The 15,526-nt window shown below is 43.8% G+C and overlaps 2 protein-coding genes across 13 annotated transcripts in view; one reads left to right on the top strand and one right to left on the bottom strand.

The window, feature by feature from the left end:
- Positions 1–15,526, bottom strand: part of LOC145944878 (protein turtle) — a 247,977-nt gene that overhangs the window by 29,043 nt on the left and 203,408 nt on the right. The window lies entirely within an intron of this gene.
- The window catches only part of LOC145944884 (uncharacterized), a 219,505-nt gene that overhangs the window by 4,227 nt on the left and 199,752 nt on the right, over positions 1–15,526 (top strand). The gene's annotated exons all lie outside the window — the stretch shown is intronic.

Here is a 15,526-nt window from a genome sequence, read left to right on the forward strand (position 1 = left end):
GTCCTACTTTATATCTGGACGCGTGTGAATTTTCCACGAACTTCAAATTCCGATAAAAAATATTTAAATTATCGCAAAATCAATAATTTGCATTACACGTCTGTTTAAGTCTACTCGAGATTCGTCTTTTCGACAAAATGACCGATCAAAAAGGAAAGGCTAGATTATACATGTATTATAAAACTTTTATACTTTCACAAGGGTCCAAAAAGCTTTTTCCAACGATTTCATTATTTTTGCAAGGTGGCCGAAATTAAGCTTTAATCTCGCTTAACGGGGCGAGTCCAGACGTGCTCCATTATTCAGAGATCTCTTCTCCTCTCTCTTTCTTGCTACACGCGCGATCAAAACTCGTTACTCACTCGCACCGGCCGTGAATCATGAGATGATAAATGATGAGACAAGGGATGCAGCGTGTCTGACGAGAGTAAAACGACCTACGGGCGTTATCCGCGCGTACGTCCGGGGATCGCTTGTTTTCCGAGCAAGGAACGTGCAAGACATGACGAGAATAAGGAGACGATCTGCGACGTCTCCACGTATTAGCGTGTCTAAAGGTCTACTGATGAATAAAGCAATGGTTCAATGCGATCGTACGTGTGGATGACGTCGTAGTTGGAAGAACTTGACATGCGCTCGATCGACATACCGCGATGCATGCGTTATGGCGTAAGATATTCGTGCGAAAGTTTCGTGCTGCGTAGGAAACGGAAAATGCGGAAGAATGGCAGTACGTGATGTACACGAAGTGTCGAAGTTCAACTTGAAGAGTAAATATTTCGGATCATTAGTCTCTTTCCCCTTTCCCCTCGCGATATTATATTATATTAACATATAGTTCGTATATTTGCAGTGCTTCTGAAGAATATTTCTAGCAAAGAGAGTGCAGATATGTGCAGGAAAAATTATTCGTAACTTTTGCAAGTAAATTCACTCGATGCGCGACAAGAGATAGTGCAATCCGTGCTTTCGATCTTTAAAACAGATTAAGTATGCAAAAAAACGTTTACACTGAAAAGATATGATAACGAATATGATTGATTGAAAATTGTAATATTTTATATATGAATGTTATGTATGAATTACGTTTGATTATTTGTCTTTGAATGACCATCGGCACTTCTGAAGATGAATATGTGCAAGACATATTATATAATAAGTTTCAAATATACATTAAGAAATTGTGTACACAAAATAAAGCGTAATTAGAAATTCTACTTAAAGATTTAGCAAAGATTCTTTTTCATGCATAGATAAATTGTAGTTAACAATATTAACAATAAATTCAACAAAGATAAAATTTTAATGGCATTAAGAGCGATCGCTGCGTGGCTGTAAATATAATTTTAGATATTTAATTCGAGCGCCTTAATCAGAATTTAGATTCTACAAAGGGACCGAGCGGAATCGTCGTTTATTTTTAGCAACGCGAGCTTAGCGATGCTCGCGCCTGCGTCATAAAGAAGATATACGAACGAAAATATGATGAGCGTACGGGGGTTAGTGTCATTTTATATACGTCTCATTACGCCACCATTGCGGAAAATTACGTCCTGTTAAGCCGGATGCTAAAACTGCCGGTAAGCACGTATATTTGAGCAGAGCTAAAACGGCCCGTGTAAACGCCTGCATTAAAATCCGCTGCGTTATCGCTCGTATTAATGCATTTGCTTCAAGACATTTAATCCCTGCAACAACGCGCGGAAGATCCAGCGAGATAAATTCGCTCGTTCATGTATGTATTCGCCTGGATACCGGGCATTTAACGCGGACGTGGATAGCAACGTGAATTCAATTAGGTTTTTGTCGCCGGATGAGAACACTGTGTATTTCATATCTCGTGCTCATTAACGTTTCTCGCGCGGTGATCGATAACAAGAATGGCATCAGCGTTCGCGACGCGACAAAACTCGAGTATTATCGGACGATTTTGGAAACGCGTGAAATCGAAGATCGCCATTTATCGTGGCGAAGTCGTGGAAAATAAAATTTTTCCAGACCAATCGATCGCGTTTCCTCGCGAATTGACGTGTTGATTCGCGAAAGGCTCTACGATAATGACACGATCGTTGAAAACGCGAACCCTCATCGTAAGACGTACGTAGAACGGGGCGATCGATCGGTTCGAAAATCTCGAAAAGCTCCGGCAGTATAAATCCTGGCAGTCGATGCGGCGGAAAATCGCTTCAACGAGGACGTAGATCGTGTTTGGGACCTCGCGGGGAGATGCAACCTGGTGATATTTCGCGCACTTGGCAGACGACGGCGGTTCGCCTCAATCTCCCGAGAAAAAGGAGACGAGCGAGACGAGGGTATAAACGTATATGTATATACGTGGAAAAGCCGCGAACGTGCAGCGAGACGAATGTGTCTTACGTTGGACATTGACTGCCCCAGTTGACGGCATTTCTATTTCGAGCCACTGGCCTACTTGCGACGGCGACGACCACCGACGACCCGATGACGACGACGTGCAACCCCTGTGATTTCAATATTATTCTCCCCGGGTGGCGGCACGTAAGAGAGCGGGGGCACGTTCGATATTGCGAAGCCGAGAGTTATTGTGCGTCTACCGTACCGGCTGGTGGCGGAATATCGATTCGGATAGATTTACGCCGCCTCGCGTGCTAAAAGTAGCCGGGAAAGATCACTCGAAGATCTTATTCGCTCCTATTCGATCCTCGGCTTGGTAGGACCTAAAGGTTTTTCTCGCTAAAAAATCCGTCCGCTGAAAAATTTTCCCTTTCGCATTATTATATATATACATATTTTCCTTTACGGAAAAACGCTTTCAGAGAGCCGGCATAACGCGGAATTCATAATATCAATCGCATCTGCGCAACAAGTATACTTGCGACTTGAAAGAAATGGATAAAATGAAAGCTTGACAAGATAAATTAGAGAGCGCGCGCGGAGAAAAGGGACGAAGAAAAGAGAAATGGAGAGAAAGAGAAGAAACTCGGATGAACGGGCGTGGAACGCAGTTCTTGATAAAGAACGGCAAAGGTGAAAGGCAACAGTACTCGAGAAAAAGAGAGAGAGAAGAAAGGTGGCAAAGGGGCCCGGGTAAAAGGGGAGATTCACGTAAAACTGAAATAAATTACCGTACTGAATGGCGCACTCCGGAGGGGCGCGAAACCTATTTTCTCGCCCCTTTTCTTAGCGAGTGGACCGAAGGCCGGTGGGGGAAGTAGACAGATTCGGTGGGAAGAGGAAGGGGAGGGTAAAAAAAAGAAAGAAAAAAAAAAAAAGAATTTCTCCAACGAGTGGTGCTGCACCCGGTGTCCCCGGTGTTGCCGTTGGGCGAGGTGCTTTCAGTGAATAAGTCGTTCCCTTTCGCGTGAGTGCCGCGTTTACACGTATGCGCGACAGTCATGTGGGTCACTCGCCTTCGCTTTATTTTTCATTCCCGTATTTTATTCATGCGACTCTGCCCCGCGCTTTCTTTCTTTCTCTCTCTCTCTCTCTCATCCGAGTAAACGCGCCGATGAAATTTAACACGCTCGGGCTCGTACGTGCCCCAAATTTTTTGAATAATGAGAAAGACTCCTATATTTCTCAATTACATTTTTATTATCCTATTATAAAAATGTAGAATCTCTTTGTGTGGAGAGCGAAGAGAGATTGCACGAGGAGGTACGAGGTATTCGCGCTTTCAAAGTATTTTTATATCGGAATGATAGAAAGAAAAAATATACACTTTTCGTAGAAAGAGAAGATAACATTTGGGTCTCGAGGAGATATTATCGTAATCTCTCCGAGAGATCTCGCGAATAGCGAAAGCGGCTTTATACGATGAAATATACCGAGTATCGACGTGAGTATATGCTTATTGGCTAATAATATTTATCTGACCGATAAAGTGACTTTATTGAAAGGAGAATGCGGCGCTGTGTGCTGCTACCTCCCTCCGATTCAGGCGTGTCAGGCAACGCGTATCGATAATTCAATCTCCGTGGAACGTCCGCATGCGCGAGCAACAAAGTATCGATAAACTTCAAATGCGACCGTAACTTCGTTTGTCTTATTTCCCCAGCAACTGTAAATATTCCGCGTCTATTTCCATTCTTGATCAAGGCACTTTACCAAGCGACGTGTCGAACGATTAAACAAAAGCACGCGACTAATACGTTTTCCGAAATATATATATACATGTATTTGTATTGGCAATGCGCGATATTGCGAGAATGCAAATTGTTCGTTTCCTCGTAACCGGGAAAACAGATCAATTAAGCCGTTGAAAGTTATTTTTCGAAGCTCCGTAATGAAAAATTTATCCGGCCGAAGCAACCCCCGGGTAAATGAAACTTAATAATTCAGGGTATAACGTTTGCCGCGCAACGTAATGGCGCATAATGGGGAGACTAATAAAGTAGTATCGCAACAAGCGTAAACGAGGATCTGTGCGCGGGCTGAATAAACATATCCCCCTTAGTTCCTGCGTATCGCGATACTGCCGCTTAGGTCATCGGGTGCTCGGCTGCGGAGTTTATTGCGGAAATTTTGATAATTCATCCCCCGAGCGACATCGAGCGAGGCTAGGCATGCCGTAACCGACGGTCAGGGTTGATATTTAAGGTGGCTGCTGTATTCCCCGGGAGATCGAGCCGAACTCGAGGCTGGCTGGACGAGTTAAATGTTAATGAAGAGATTGGTATTCTCGAAATAGCGCAACACACGGTCGTGCGAAGCAATCGGGATTAGGAATAATATAGTTTCGACGATTTAATTTAATTCTCCCACGAGAGAAAATCAGGTGGACACGCGTATTAATATTTTCAGTATATTAGATTTTGTTGATATAACACTAGTTATTATATGCGGGGGGAAGATACACCGCGGACTGGCTGATACGAGGATTAATGTAAGCTTTAGGTAGATTTATATTCAATTGCATTATTAATATATGCAGTGTGTTGTGTTATTATATATCATAAACTGCGGTATTGTGGTTACGACCCTTATATCGCAATTCCAGTGATGCTAATTATTATGCAACGTATCGACGTACCGACTTAAGCCCCCCTGCATGAAAATTCATGAACGCTCGCCGATTATGCTCGAAGCGTTCGATTTGATTTTCATAGAATCGAATTTATCATTTCTATTTTATCGCGAGCTGTTATCGACTAATAGTAGTTCAGTGGTAAAACCACGATAGAATTGCGAATTCTACATCTTTTACAGCAGTTAATGAATATTTCAGAGGAGCACTAAGTAGCGGGTGAGTTTCTACGGAAATGTTATTAGAGATCGATATCATTTCCGCGAATTGCAACTAGCTCAGAGGTGAAGGGACTCTAGAGGAGAAACGCGACGTATATGCGTGAGTCGATTTACAAAGGGGAAAGTGTATACCAATCTTTTCTTACACAAGAGAAAATAATCCTGAGTATACTTGTATTTTGATTATAAAATCCCCAGATTCTATTTAAGATTAAATACATCAATCCATATATTTTTTTTCGACATTGAGAAAAATTATAATCCCACAAATACGCAACTGTGATAATCACGGATGACGTAAATAATTATATTATTATGTAAAATATTAATATTCAAATTTCATTAAAGTTCAATTCATTAATATTTATTAATACTTCCTCTCGAAAAGCTATCAGCTAGAGAGGCAACGACCCCTTAACTCGAAAACTTTTTAAAAGTCAATACAATTTTCGCGAGTTTGTTTAACGTAAAACATGGTAAGAAAAAAAAAAAAAAAAAGATAGAGGCTTACAATAGCTTTGTACCACGCGATTTCATTTCTGTCGCAAACCGCGTTCGACAGAATCTTCCTAAAATGCAGCACAATACCGCGATATTTTCCATCGACATGGAAGCATTTATGTTTCATTCGTTATTTAAATTGTCTGAAGAAAAAGGTACTGCATGTGTCGCGCGACTTTATATCTTATTTAGTATCTTATTACGGCATGCGATTCAATTTTCCTCCGTAGGTGTTAACTAAAAAAAAAGTTATATACTATAGTAGCAAAGTGAAAAGCTCGTGATTATATATTAACGTAGCTAACGTTTTATATATGTGACGAGTTAATTTACCCAACCTTTTTGAACGATGCCCTTAAGACTGAGGTTTATTAAATGCTCGAAAGTAGCGTAAGGTAGAAGTAATATCAAGTTCTTGGTTGAAACACTCTAGGAAGACGATATTTGTTTTGTCAAATTGTTTTGAGTAAGCAACACTTAGCTACGGTACTCTTGCCCAATGTTTGCATCAATATTTAATCGAACTCTTTCAGTTTACGTAGAAGTTTCACAGAAACTTTGTTCTGGAAAACTCGTCTACTTTTGGCGTGATCTTAAGGCAAATACGTTTCGCTTCTCTTCTGCTACACGGTGCCGGTCTGGCTTCGAACCAAGTCTTTCTACGAATATCTTCAAGTGTTTAATATTACATTCACGTCTTTCCATACCATTGCCTCCAAGATATTCAGCATATTAAGCTTCTCACTGTTAAAGCGCTTCTCCCGCAAAAATCCAAGCTGCATTTGCACTCTTTCCCATTTTTGTACATTGTTTTTTTCGCTTTTATATCGCGCCATACTGTAATTTTTATTTTCAAATAAACCTCCACCGCGCTGCGTCGCTGCTTCATTAAGACAAACAATCAATATTTGCGTTCGCGACTAATTTACATATCCCATGTCAACATTCAATTAGGTCAATTTATACAAACCGACATCATAACAACCTGAGGGATTGCGTGGGCTTTAAAACCGATCACGATTTCACAACGTTAGGAATAGCTAGCGGGAGAAAGAGGAAAAATTGCTTCGAATTTTGCCTACCCTCTTCGGGTGAGCTAATTAATAGGTTCCGAAACAAATGCGCGAGGAAGGGGTAAGGTGAACTCCTTGAGCTCCTTTAGGACTTTGTGCGTTGTAAATCGATGCCGTTTTCGCGAGCTTATTTAGAAGAGTTTTGGGGCGAGGGGGGAGGGGGCGATAGGTGCTCCGACACTTTACGAAACTCGCTTGCTTTATACGCGACAAGTTCGGCCGCCCGGTCGGGAACTTACGAGGGCCCGGATATCACTTTTGGGAAATGGCAATTGAGTTCTTGGTGAGAACTAATTCCCCCGAGGGGGAAGTGGCACCTGCTCCGCGCTGTAAACGCCCGGACGACGTCGTTGCGCGAGCTGTGCTTCCCGAGATCGCAAATTTCGAATTTATAAAGGACGTACAACGACGATCGGGCCAGGTAACTTGGCAAAAGTATCGCACGGGGCTTTATGCGCCTCGCAATTGACGAAGGATATTACGGCGTAATGCGACTCTTTAACTGAATCCAATTTCAACGTTGCATTCGTATGAATTATGTATCTTCTTGCGGAACTGCCGCCGACTTAGACCGATGGTGATCGGCGGAGTTAAAAGTTCGCCTTTGGACTTTAACTCTTGTTAACGCGCGATTAACTTGACGCGAGATCGATCGAGCATCTGCTATTCGATTTTAGAGTTTCGAGAGTTGTACGGAGTCTTACGCAAAAGGGTCGAGCCGTCGTATATTTTTCATCCCGTGAAATTTATCGGTATCAAGTTGCGTTATTACGAGTAATATAAGAACGAACGCAAACTATTCTCATTCTTCATCTTTTTCGTTCGATATTCCTTGCTTATTTCTTCGGCAAAGAGTTTGTCTTCTATTTTGCGGATCATTCTCGAATGATGACGCAGATAGATCCAATGTCTCTTATTATATAGACTCACTCACACATATGCGGCACACGAGTTTGCGAGCTTCTCCTCGCGACAAACAGCAGGGACGTGTCCCGATAGGAAAGTGTGTCGTCGGTGTCGTTTGTAAAATCGCGAGTTCTCGAATGACTCGTTGAATTTCCAGAGCGAAAAGGGCGAAGGGCGGATAGGCAGGCATCTCGTGTCACTTTCCATAGTCGCGCGAGAGGTGGCGAGAAAATTGTCTCGGCAGGGCAAACACTCGACGGCTGTTTATCTTCGCCGCGGAATCCCCTCTCGCGTATATCCGATGAACGAAAATACCATGGATGTGTGTCTGCGGTCGTCTTTATGCGCGAATGTACGTACGTATGTGGGCTCTCGATCCTGCAGGGTCGTTTGCGCGAGATAATAAGGATCTTAATGATACCACGGATTATTTAACTCGCAAAATCATAACCGCGTCTGCGACTCTCTGATTTGCGCTCGACTGGCTTTTCGACTAAATCTCGCGTGTCTAATTTCACGTGGAAAACATAGAGGGTGGTTTCCACATAGCACCCCCCAGCAGCCGAACACTTTCGTGATATTATACGAAATGTACTCGCGAGAGACGTGAGCGAAATTTAAGCCGCTAGAGATACATCAAATTCAAGTTTTCTGGTTTAGACGTAGACGCGGATCCCGTCTGACCTTACCGCTTGGCTTTACCACTCATTTTTCGAGACAGTAAATAATCGTATACGCTTGTCATCTGTTACTAATATTACTTTAATTATTGAAATAAACAAATTTGCTCTCGCATTTATCATATGTTTAGAATTGTTTTTTTTTTTCGGAATTTATCTATACTCGAACCGCGAATAATTCCCAAAAGCATTCATATATCTTTCACTTTCTCACGAAAATTACTTCGTATTTGAATTGCGATTCGGACAGATTCGCATTCTTGAGCGGGACATTGGAATTTTGCGACCGCCAACTATGTTGTTGAGAAATTGCATTAATATTAACAATGTGGAAAAAGGAGAAACTCTGCCAATTAGCGAGAATAACGAGAGAGAAACAGCGAAAGGGGTAAGTCGAGGGAGAAAGAGAGAGAGAGAAAGAGAGAGGAGTTACAACTCGCGGCGTCCTCGGAAACCGCACGTGGGGATCGACCGCGAGTGAGGAACGATAACCCTGACACAGTTGAGCAGTTCAGCTTGACCTCCATGCATTCTGCATTATGTATGTAGACCTTCCTAACCCCGCGCAGATTCGCCTGCATTGGCCGCGGCAAAGTGTCGCCTATACTGCATGACGGTGTCGTTTTGCGTTCCTGTAACGCGACGAGACGCGATTGCAAATTACGGTATTACTCGCTGCGGAATAAATTTCTAACGCTTAACATCTGACGCAGTCTCGAAGATATCCTCGCGATCGAACGCCATGTCGGGAGAAGACTCAAAGGCTATGTAGGGTATAAAAGTAGTACCTAAAAAAGAGTTTATTTCCATTTTTTCTCTAAGAAAAGTTTCTATAAAATTCTTGTTCGTAATTAAAGATTAAAATGACAAAGGGTAGAATGATTTAAATAACGCGAATCGAGACGAAATATATAGTTGCAAGAGATTAACGTTCTCTACGTGCTTGACGGTTCAACTGTCGGTCAGAAAAATTCCCATCTAAGAGGATCTCCTTGTTGCTCCATTTTTCGTTGCGATCGCGCCGCGAGAGAGAAGAGAAAAATAATTACCTTCGTGGTTTACGTTCGCCGACGAAATGGAAGGAAAAAGAAATGGATAGTTGGAACGCCGAGGTTTCACCTTACTTTCCGCGGGAGAGCGACGCCGCTTGTCTACGAGGTGGATAATATTCAGTCGAAACTCGGGAGGGAAACCTGCCAGGTTGCGGGTAACTTTCAGAGACCTCAGAGGGGTTTCTAACAGGAAAAGAGAGGGGAGGAGGGAGCAAAGTTGGACGCGGCGGCAGGACGGGTAAAGTCGGTCTCTCTGGCGGAGGTGAATGCCTCCCGAGTGGAAGCGCCAGTGAAATTGAATTGCAGGAAGACTCTATTTCTCTTTCTCGCGCGCAAACACGCTGCTACGTCTTTCGGCCTCCCTTTCTCTCTTTCCTTCTCTGTCATATACTTTCTCTCCCTCTCCCCTTTTCTCTCTCTCTCTCTCTCTTGCTCTATCTCGCTCGGGTTCCACCAGTTCGCTTCTCCTCTCCTTTCTCTTCGTCCTCCATTCATCCCGTCTCTCCTTCCAGTGTTTGCGCAGTTGACTCGTGTCTCCATTTGTTTCATTAAATTACGCGCTCCTTCCTAACTCCCTCTCTAACCCTCCGTCCGTGATGAGATATATCCACCATCCACTCACCGTCCTCAACCGGCATTTTCCCATCGGGTGCCGCCACTCGCGACACTTTTCTTTCAAAATAAAGGAAACGCGGGAAACAAGAAGGAGAGGCCTCCATTACATTCATCCACAACCCTTCGACCCTTTCTTACAAATTTAATGCCACCCGTTGTTCCGATTCTTCTCTCCCTCCCTCCGATGTATTAGCGAACGAGCGCATTTACCGGCCGGCTTTATGGAAAAACATACGTCCCTCCTCGTGGAGGGTGCTCGTTAAGAGTAAAAGAAGCCAGTGGCTTCATGGTAGAGGGAAGGCGAGAGGGCCGACCGGAGAGAGCGAAACAATGAGAGTCAGCATTCTCGCCGCCAAGTGCGCGCATTAATTTGCATTCCCCACTTACATTTACGCGGCGCGGCGCCGCCGTAATTCCATCGAAGGGGCCCGTGTCTCGATGAATGGTAACGCTGCAAAAACATTTAAAAGCTCGCAGCTACGGCCGGAAGAATTATTCGTTATTATTGCGAGCCTCCCCGCGTGGCGGAAATGATTGCTCTCTCGCTGGTAACCTCGTTACCCGGCGGCATCGAGTGCCACAGGAGAGCGTCAGGCAGATATTCGATAAATAATCGAAATAATTCAATATACGAGAATATAACGCGTTCTAGAAAGTCATAATTTCTCATAATTAGAGATAATTTGGCTCTACGCGCTATTAATTTATAGTATTATCGATCGGTCATTTACGGAATATATATATATTTCATACATTTTTCACAGCAGCAGGAGGAACGAAAGATAATGCGAATATATTTCACCCGAAACACACGGAAATTAAGTCGATTACCGTATATGAAGCGCGGCGCCCGCGCTTTTGAATAATTTCCACGGAAATATATTTTTCTTTCGCATCAATTAATGTGGCCGCGGGAAGAATAATGGTTTCGCGTAAGCGCTGTTATTATTATACACATACACACCTACAGAGTGCTACTATGTGTCGGTCTGAACATATATATTCAGGATATTCGTCGGGTGTGTAACAAGATACGGCCTGCGCAAGACTCCTGCCCTTCCAGCAAGTTCGCAGAGACAACCTTCCAGCGCGGGAGCGAGAATGAGACCCTCCCAACCCCTTTGCTCTCTCTGTTGAGAGCGCGCGTTAATTTTCCACGTACGTTGGCGGTGCGCCGCATAATCTCATCACGGGATGCCACCTGGCGTGGATGCCGTGTCGTGAAAGCCGCGAAATAAATGCGCTTGTGTATGTGTATATGTGTGTGTGTGTGTGTGTGTGTGTGCACGTAAGTTTAACCGGTGCAGGTGCAATCCGGATTACAAATATGCGTTGCACCCGCGCGAGCCATCCTCCGCGAAAATTTTGTTTCTCCATTTCGCACGGTCTGGGGAATTTGCCGTTTTTCTTTCCCCTCTCTCCCCTTTTTTTATTCCATCGCGGCCGAACCGGTTAGAGGGCACATACATGCAAATTGTCGCGTATGCAAATGCGTGTTTCTACTAGCACGTACTATCCTCTTATACAATGCCTTTTACAAGGGACTTTTTCCAAAAATTCGCCCCACCACCCTACGACTTTAACGAGAGTGAGAATAATTTTTAACGTGATTCTTTTTTTTTTTTACCTCTGCTAATAGTTTAAGAGGCACGAGTGAACTGTCCTTTAGTTGCTTACTGAGCGAAACCAATCGAGAAATATTTAAAGTTAAAGCTCGCGAATCCGTATTGCAAAAATCGAATAAGTCGTATGACGTTTCCTCTCTGTTTGCGATTTTAACTTTTGCGGCGTACGTGAAAGGTGTGCGTTTTAAAAATACCACCGCAATTACATATGTAATATGTCTCTCTTTCGGTTTTGATATAATTCACGCTCCGCGTGCGCGCTGTTTGTCGCGAGGGTAATCTAATCAAGGGTAGCTCATTTCGCGCACACGCGGAATAATTGAAAGGAAAAACACGCAGAATTAAAAAGAAGGTAATGTAAAATGCACGGCGGAGATGAAAACGCGCGAGAGATGGACCGCGAATAGCCGGCAATCTGCATTCCTGCTGGGCGCAAAAGGGACATTGGCGAATATTATTAGGCTCACGCGTGCAAAACAAACCTTAATGCGGATTTGCCCGGAAAGTCGCCAAAAAGGCAAATAATAATATGCGATTTGACATCTCGTCTCTTTCTCTTATATGTATGTGTGCGAGTAAAAGGACTCAAAAGAGCAATCGAAATTACCAGCTAGGACGATTTTTACGCGCATTTTTGCCGAATTTATTTCGAATAAGTTTCGAAAGGCATGAAAGAGAGTATTTCTCTCTCTTTGTCGGTTTTTCTACGATTTCGGTCGAAAGAATCGAATGTAACGCATTTTCTCTCTATCCACGATGTGAATCACAGGTGCAATATGTAGAAACGCGCAGCTACAATTTACGAGAGTGCTTTTCTTCATTCATCGAATCAATTAGCGACGCGCGAGAGAGGACTGTGTATTTGCTCGCATTCACATTTCTTCGAAATACGCGAATACGTACGAGTATGCACTTCGTGTATTGACAATCGCGCGTTTTTCGCAAAGCGTTAAATTTACTCGCGAACAAGCGAAACCATAACGCGCCAACGCGCTTAATAAACGATTCTATTTGTCTCGCTTCACGCGGAAAAAAATTTGTCGGGATAGTGTCAATATAAATATAATCTTAAAGATAAATATCTCAGCGCTCCTGCGCTTCTATAATAATCGATAATATATTCAATAAAAATATTTCTTTCACTCACCTTTTGCGCGTTATAACCAGGGTTTTTCGAAGAAATAAAAATGATTCTGCGAAACCAAACTCCTTTTCATTCAACGCATTCTTCTTTTCATTAAGAATTTTTTCGAGCCTCTTAATTACGAATCGTAGCCTTTTAATTTTTCGCCGCTAATTGCAATTGCGGCGCGAGCCATTGCACCTCGCGGTCGCGTCAACCGCGTGCGACGAAAAAATGGTACCCCCGCGGGGGAAAGCGCGAGGAGCTAGTTTCGCGCCACGGACGAGCGCGGGGGTGCAAAAAAGTCGGACGGGAAGAGAAATTAGTTGTCAGCCGCAGCGCCATAGACAGAAGAGGGAGAGAGGGAGAGAGCGACGGTCTGAGGGAGGGAAGAGGTAGCGAAAGGGGGAAGGAAGGGGTGCGAGGGTTCGAATCGTGAGAGAGGGCGAGGTGGTCGAGACGATGAAGGAGAGCGGCTCAAAAGCCCCCGGGCTTCTCGCGTGATTTATGCGAGATTCCAGCGATGCCGCGCGTAAAAAAGAAAACAGCCCCTCGCTATGTGCCAACCCCCGGAACCTCCTCTCCCCTCATCCCTCTCGTCTCTCCGCGAGTCGTCGTCTGGAAATGGAAATGGCCGGGGCGCATCGTTCCGCTGCTGGAAATCTCCCGCTTTCAGAAGCATTTTCCGAGGGACAGGAAAAAGAACGACCACGAAGAGAACTGACCTCGGCCGGGCCGGGATCCTCGCGTTTTCCGAAGTGATTTGCCGAGACACGGTAATTAATGCTAATAGAAAAATTGCTGGAACGGTTGAATGTAGATTGGAATACGAGATGGTACTGAAATTTTTTTGCGATATATACACATACAGAGGAAGGAGGCTTTTTTGCCATGAAAGTACACGAAAGTACAGACACTCGGGACATCGAGATGAGACAACCGCGCTCCTCTTTGATACAGTATCTCTCCTTTTGAAGATGCACTCACATTTTTGCCTCCCTCATGTAAATGATCCTTATATATTTAATCTCTGACTTGCTGCCGTGAATACTTCTTTTACTCTTTTTCCGGGTATTTTGGAAATATTTTATTATAATGAAGATATTGCAGTTTCTATTAAAAATATGTTAAATTTTTTATATTTGAATTTTATTAATTTATATACGTATCAATTATAGGCAAATTGTATTAGAAATTGACATTTGTTTTGATCTCAAGTCATGCACGCAATCGAAATTCGAATGCAAAATACAACAGCGAATAAAACATCAGTTTATCGTTTTACGACCTCAGACGCGTGAGATTTGCTTACGGAATCGCATTCATGACATTCCACAACCATCGATGCAACGCGACGCGATTATGCTCGTGATTAATTTCTATCATATCGATTCCGCGTGCAAAGCAAATACAGCATCACCTATATTACGAGAAGTCCCGCTGCTACCGATCGTTGCAGAGTCATGTCTACATTTTCGAGGGCGATCAGACGTGATCAGGCGGCTTAAGATCACGCGAGGTATTAACCAATCGCGAGCGATTTCCGATCTTAGTGTTGTCCCCGCCCGGCAGATCGATCGATTAATTAATTACGGGACGATGGCGGGGGAGTTTGCGCAATCAATATTGAATCCAATGGTTAATATGCGTTTCCGGGCAACGCGATGCAGGCGCGTTTTCGAAATCCGATGTTGTTAGGGCCATCCGGCGCCTGGGACCATCTCTCGATTTCGCCCGCATTTTAATTATACATTTAAAAAACACGAATATTTATTCTTTTTTTTCCACGATACAATTTTCATTCGCCCATCTCGGTTCGATAACGCGAACGCTATAATTCGTCGGTTTGCGTTAACCTCACGCGCGTACTCGTATCGTATCGTATCGTGTTTTAATTTTAATCAATTTATCTCGCGGCAATTACCGACCGGCGAGATGATATCTCGCGCCAGCGGGCTCGCCAGATTAGCGAGATATTGTATTATATTGATCGCGAGACACACGCCGATAAGTGCAACGGGACGGTACAAATTCGCGGCGACGCGTTAACGTGCATGCAACTAATACATAATAAGGAATATACGGGAGATAATCACATTACACTACCAACAGGCAAGATTATCTATACACACGCACACACTCGCATATACATACACGCATTATGTCGTACATATCACGTGCTCGCAGCGGGGTAATGTCGGATCTGGCAGGAGGGGTACGATTACTTTTATAAGATTCCTGTGATGAATCACGGCGCGATTTATTTACGGCTAGATTCGACGTTGCGATTCGTTTTCAACAATTACGCGATTTAATTGCGCCCGCATCCATGAGATATTTTTACGCGACAACCGCGTACGTGTTTCAGATTTCAGGCCGCGGTATCTCCTCTCCGATTAAATCCGCCACCACCACCGCCGTCACCACCATCAGCATCAGCATCACCACCACGTGCGCAAGCGACAACGCATGCAAGGCACCAGAGGTTAGAGAGACAGAGACATGATTTTTCAATTTTCCGTCCCCGAAATAGAAGTGGGAAAGTGCACTACTCCGCATTGTTTCGTGATGGACGAGCTCGCCGTTCCGCGGTAGGGCGTGTTTCACGTGAGTAATTCGAAATACTCGTATAGGTATATATCGATTGAAAGAAACCAAGAGTCAAAGTTGCGAATGTCAGTCCCAATAAGTTTGTTGACTCCGAGCCAAATATCGTATCGTTTCA

The sequence above is a fragment of the Prenolepis imparis genome, unplaced genomic scaffold, assembly GCF_030444845.1.
Source record: "Prenolepis imparis isolate NDT839.2.m4 unplaced genomic scaffold, iyPreImpa1.0 SCAF_13, whole genome shotgun sequence".
Taxonomy (NCBI): domain Eukaryota; kingdom Metazoa; phylum Arthropoda; class Insecta; order Hymenoptera; family Formicidae; genus Prenolepis; species Prenolepis imparis.